General features: G+C 46.3%; 1 protein-coding gene across 1 annotated transcript in view; it reads right to left on the reverse strand.

Annotated features, from left to right (window-relative positions):
* Positions 1-6,448, reverse strand: part of NDUFV1 (NADH:ubiquinone oxidoreductase core subunit V1) — a 587,185-nt gene that overhangs the window by 193,862 nt on the left and 386,875 nt on the right. The gene's annotated exons all lie outside the window — the stretch shown is intronic.

A 6,448-nucleotide genomic window follows, 5' to 3' on the forward strand; every position in this document is an offset into this window, starting at 1 on the left:
TGCCCTAGGCTCCTGGAGGGACCTGCAGGCCAGCCTCCTCCTTACAAACTATGGGCCCTGGCCTTGGAAGGGGTTCTGTTTTTGGGGAGATCAGTACAGAGTTTCCCCAATTACTAGAGACTTTGAAAGACTGTGGAGCTCGGATATGGATTTGGGGTACCTGTGTTTTAGGAGGGTGTTTTCTATGTGGTGTGTTACTCTCTATCAGGTGAGGACATACAGGACAAAGAATTCCATGGCCACTATTTCACCAAGATCTGATATCCAGTTGGTTTCAGCCAGAAGTCAGGAAACGCCCATATTTACCATCCTCCTCACAGACCCTCTACTGGGCTGAGGTGGGCCGAGTGCAAATACTGAGCTGTGTGCATAGGAAGGCCTCATAGAGAACTATGTGTGGTTTGCTGTGACTATTGTATGTAAATTACCCCCGTGTACTGTTTATATATTGATGTGTTTTCAACAAAACTCAGTCCTGTTTTCACATCAACATTGGTTCTGTCTAATGCTTGGGGTGGGCTGCTGTAATAACCCACTGTCCTCTTATGGACAGTACATGCTTTGAATACACTAAGCTAGCCACAGTGCCAACGCAGCTGTGGTGCAGCGGCATCCCCCTTCCTTCTAAAATGCTGGTTCTGTCCGGCGTTGAAGGGGTTATCCGCTGGTGTGTTGGCAAAAGAAAGCGCAGCTTGGTGGGAGTACCCAGTCAGGGTACAGGGTGTCACGTTACAGTTCCCCCAGAGTAAGGACAATTAAAAGAGGTGCAGCAGCTGCAGTTGTAGTGGGGCACTGGGCAGGCAGACACATGCAGCCCCTTGGAGCAAGACTGAATTTCCTCAATATTATGTATTCTATATATTATAATGCATAGTTTTGTAACCATTTATTTATTCATCAGTGAAGAATAATAAACTATATGATAGAAAGATATTTAAAAAAATTACTTGTCCAGGTGTGGCTGGTAGCATAAATGGGCAACTGTATTAAATTACTTTAGTAACAGGTTTTAAGTTTTAAACAACTGAAAGACACACTGTGCACAAACCTAGTAAAATACCTAGTTTTGTCACCAATAGAAAGATAGTACAAAATATTTTGTGTTGTCTACAAATTAAAGGTTTGGCTAGTAGCGTAAATGGGTCTTAATCAACATGCCATGACGTGGCAAGTCATCGGTCATTAACTGACTGTTTTTCCTTGACGTGCCTGGCACGTCATTGGTCATTAAGAGGTTATGAGCAATGAGCATCAATCTCAGTCTCTGCTAAGCTGTCACTGTCTCACATTCCAACTCTCATCAGACTGTAACTGCTGCTACTGACAAGTTAAAATGGAGTCAGCACACTTATATAGCTAATACTTGTCCCTTCTCCTTGTAAATGATGATTGACCAGAGTGAAAAAAGTAAGTAAAAAAACTCCCACAGTTGGTTTATTGAATTATATAATACCATGGTTCCCACATATGTGACCTAATACATGGACACTAATACAATCCCCAGATCTTAAAATGTTCATCCTCCAACATCAGGCCTACCATTAGGAAGTACAGCCAATACAGCTGTAAGGAGCTTCATTATACCTATCAGTGCCAACCTTTCTTGCTTGCCGGCAGCAAGAAGTGCAAGATAACGGGAGTCTGAAGCACCGGTAAGTTTGGGGGGATGCTAAATGGGGGGCATAAGGCAGGAGTATCCAGGTCACCTGCAGTGCTGCCGGGGATCTGGATCTTAGTCTCATAGTCAGACCTATTTGAGGTCTGATTATAAGATGATCCTGATTATAAGAAGAGGGGTATTTTTCAGAGCATTTGCTCTGAAAAAAACCTTGTCTTATAATTGAGCAAATACAGTAATTTTAAAACTTCAAAGGGCACCATAAAGAGAGAATTCCTGAAGAATATTCGGGAGTGAAATCCGTGGTCAGGTTATCACAAACAGAAGGTCATCAGCATAACCTAAAGTCTTGTGGTGTGTCTTCCCGACCTGGAGACCTGTGATATCAGGGTTCATTCTGATGGCCTGAAGGAGTGGCTCCAATGAGAGTATAAACAACAAGGGCGATAATGGACAGCCCTGTTGAGTTCTGTTCTGGATACAAAAAGGGGCAGAAAGAGCCAATGACACATACTCGGGCCATAGGAGTGGAATACAGAGATCCGATCCAGGTAAGCAATCCTGGACCAAAACCCATATGTGACAAGATGGACATCATAAATGACCAATCCACCCTGTTAAATGCCTTTTCCGCATCAGTAGACAACAGAAAAGTCGGCGTGGCAGTGTGTTTTGCGTAGTGCATAAGGGACAAAGCCCTAATGGTACCATCTCGGGCCTCAAGGCCAGGGACAAAATCCGTCTGGTCTGGATGAATCAGAGAGACCATAAAGGGCTTCACCCAGTTGGCCAGGATCTTGGCAAACAGCTTCAGATCAACATTCAGCAAAGAGATAGGTCGATAGCTGCCACACTGCCCAGGGTCCTTACCAGTGGTGGGATTCAGCCAGTTCGCACCGGTTCATGCGAACCGTTTCTTAATTACCCTATCATAGGCCGCACTTTCCCCCCACTTCAAGTGGTTTTGGAGCATATAATTGGGTTTAGGATCCAGATCCCCGTCTGCTGCCGGCGGCTCCGCCCACCCTCCTCACTGAACGGGTCTGTCACCGCCCACGAAGGTCACTGAGTGGCGCTGGCCAGCTGACTCAATTCTATTTCCGATCAACAGGGGCGGCTTATTAAAATGCCACCCCTGTCGATTCGAAATAGAAGTGGGTCAGCTGACGGCGCTCAATAACTTTTGTGGGCCGGCACCAGCACTGCTCAATCTCCTTTGTGGTCAGTGCCAGCCCCGTGAGGAGGATGAGGAGGATGGGTGGAGCCGCCGGCAGCAGCAGGGTTGTCTGCATCGCACAGATGTTTGACAGTGGGAATCCAACAGTCAGGTAAGTTGAAGTAACTGGGGGCATGCTTGGCAGTGGGAGGCTGGGACAAAGATGGCTATGGAAGACTGGGGGCAAAGGCAAACTCTGTCCCCAATTTCCTATAGGCATCTTTGTCACTAAATAGCTTCCAATAGTCCCATGTTTAGTAACAAAGATGTCAATGGGAAACTGGGGGCAAAGGCAAATTCTGTCCCCAGTTTCCTGTAGGCATCTTTGTCACTAAACATGGGACTATGGGAAACTATTTAGTGACAATGATGCCTGTGGGAAACTGGGGACAGAGTTAGTAAATGGGATTAATTAATGGTAATTAAAAGTATGCACTGGTGCTTAAACAATTCACAATCAATTATCTAAAAAGCACCGGTGCATACTTTTTCCAGACTTCTATTGAACACTTTGATTAACTGCTTTTCATATATATATGTATATATATATATATATATATATGTTTGCTAAACAGCTTGAAATTGTTCAAAGTGCATTTTTTATAGTAGATTTTACTTATTTATGTGTTACTGTCTGAGTCTCTGTGTGTGAGAGAGACTCTCTGAGTCTCTGTGTGTGAGAGACTGCCTGAGTCTGTGTGTGTGTGTGAGAGAGAGAGACTGCCTGAGTCTCTGTGTGCGTGTGTGAGAGAGACTGCCTGAATCTGTGTGCGTGTGAGAGACTGCCTGAGTCTGTGTGTATGTGAGAGAGAGACTGCCTGTGTGAGTGTACGAGAGACTGAGTCTCTGTGTGTGTGAGAGAGACTGCCTGAGTCTGTGTATGTGTGAGAGAGATAGAGACTGCCTGAGTTTGTGTGTGTGTGTGTGTGAGAGATAGAGACTGCCTAAGTCTGTGTGTGTGAGAGATAGACACTGCCTGAGTCTGTGTGTGCGCGAGAGAGAGACTGCCTGAGTCTGTGTGAATGTGTAAGAGACTGTCTGAGTCTGTGTGTGTGAGACTGCCTGAGTCTGGGAGTGTGAGACTGCCTGAGTGTGTGTGTGTGAGAGACTGCCTGAGTGTGTGTGTGAGAGACTGCCTCAGTGTGTGTGTGAGAGATATTGCTTGTGTGTGTGTGAGGTTTTCATTTTTTAGTACGAAATCTCGGAAGTGGCTACTAAAAAAATTGAATCCCACCACTGGTCCTTACCCCGCCTTGGGAATCAATGCGATCTAAGCCATCAAAATATGATCGTTGATACGACCACCCTCCAGAATGTAGTTAAATGCACTTACAAAATGGGGAGAGCGAGTAATACTTCAGAGATAGCCCATCAGGGCCCGGGCATTTTCCTGATTGAGAGGACTTAAGAGCTAACATAAGCTCCGGTAGTGTAAGCGGAGAATCTAGAGACGCCGCTTCCTCTGCAGTTATTGCCCTGTGTAACGTCCTTTCCAGGTACAATTGAACCCCCGACAATCTGTTTGGGGACACCGGGCCAGAGTCACCCGAGCGGATATTGTACAGTGCCTCAAAATAATTCCAAAAGCACCTAGCAATGTCAGAAGGGAGGGTTCGGATCTGGCCGTCAGGGGAACAAATCCTAGAGATATAAGCAGGTTTCTGAGTGATGCGGAGAGCTCTAGCCAGGTACTTGCCCGTTTTGTTCCTATGTTCATAGAACAAGGCCTTGAAGGAACAGTGCATCCTATGGTTAAGGATAGTGGCCAACTCTCTATGCAAAGTTTAAAGGAGCTGCAGGTGGCTTCCTGACATGGAGGCTTTTATGTGCTTGCTCAGCTCTGGCTATTTGATCATAAAGCTAATCTACCTTCTCCACCTATCGGCGCTTACGATAGCAAACACTAAAGGAACTCTAATAGAAAAAGCACAGCTACACCTTTAGTCTTTGCTAACAAATTATTACTAAAAAACCAGATAGTAAAGGAACGGTTGGTCAGTCTAGGAGCCCGGGTCCCAAGGAAGTGTGTCTCTTGTACAAAAGTAACGTCAACCCGCCCCCGTTTTGAATCACAGAAGAGAGTGGAACGCTTTTTGGGAGTATTCAGGCCACGGGCATTGATAGAGAGCAAATGAAGCGTGGTATTCCCTGGGGATGACATCAGGCAAGGAATAGCGAAACTGGCAGCCGGGCCAGAGTTCCATAGCCGCGTCTGGGTAATCCCCGGCCCTAAACATTGGTAATAAAACCAGGGTTCCCAAACTAGCCCCCTCTCTGTAACCGTCACCAAATGTTGCCCACCACAAGCTTAATGTATCCTCAAAACAGCGGCGTGGTGGGGCAAAGGGCGTCCGTAGCATTGCCGCGATTCCTAGACGATGTACATTTCCATGAATTTGCGGCTAGATCCCGGTCAGGCGCATCGAGCAGTTCCTGGCTTGTAGAGCCCCTATAGCTGGCTAGTACATGGGAGTCTGATTCCGACGGGGTTTCCCGGTCACCCTGTGCCCCCCAATGAGCACAGGGTGACTAAGAGATGTCATCTTTGGAGAAAAAGCCCTCCTTAGACCTGACTGATCTGTCCAACTACTGTCCCACCTCTTCTTCCTCCTGTCTCCAAGCCTTATTGAAAGATTTGTTTACACCCAACTAAGTGTCTTAGCTCCTCTCTCAACATTCTGCTGAGACCACCCTTACTAGGTCATGTGACCCTGCATTCCTCGATGGGAGGCAGCATGGTCTGCTGCACGGTCAAGGAGGCTGCTTCATGCCAGCGGGCATAGCAGCCGCTAGAGCAGAAGGGGAAGTCGTGGGAAGCGAGGGCAGGTAAGTCCTAACACTACCTTTCCAATCATACCTTCAACATCTCTGTCTGCAGTAAGACTTTCCCTCTCAGTCAGGGTACCCCAAGGCTCAGTTCTAGGACTCCTTCTGTTACATTACACTACCTCAATTAGCAAACTCATCTCAACCTTTCGCTTTCTATACCCACTGTATGCCAATGACACCCAGATCTACCTATCCTCCCCTGATGTCTCTCCCTCTGTCTTAGATCTGTAGCTAAACCCCAAGTTTTGCAAGTTCTGTCTAATTTGAGATACTTTCATGTACTGGCAGGCTAAGCAATATATGGCTATACAGCGCATGCACTGAATTCTTGCTTTGTTTTTTGTATTTATCGGTCATTATTATTCTAGCAGCGACCCGTAAAACTAAATTATTATACATTTTATGCATTTCAAGTTGTGCGTCCTGGTCAGGATTCGGCCCCAGCCCTGCAAACTGTCAGGTGTGGCCGCCCTTTGGGAGGTCTGCCTGGAGTTGATCTCCTCTCCACAGCTTGCTGTTTTGTTTGTGTATCTGTATTTTATGTACATTTGCCCTCTTTCACTTATACAATGTTCCTTGCCTTGTTCCCTGTCCTTTGTGGAGTCCTGTACCATGTATGTCTTGTCTGGTTATGTTTAGAACACGTGTTCTGTGTATTTATGTTCAGCCGTGTTGGTTTTGCTATATCCATGCCTCCCTCACCTGAAGCCTATGTCATTACCACACCTGACCTAATAAACAGGCTTTATATCCCTGCCTCTCAGTAACAGAGGTGCGAGTTCATT

The sequence above is a fragment of the Spea bombifrons genome, chromosome 11 (genome assembly GCF_027358695.1).
Source record: "Spea bombifrons isolate aSpeBom1 chromosome 11, aSpeBom1.2.pri, whole genome shotgun sequence".
Classification (NCBI taxonomy): domain Eukaryota; kingdom Metazoa; phylum Chordata; class Amphibia; order Anura; family Pelobatidae; genus Spea; species Spea bombifrons.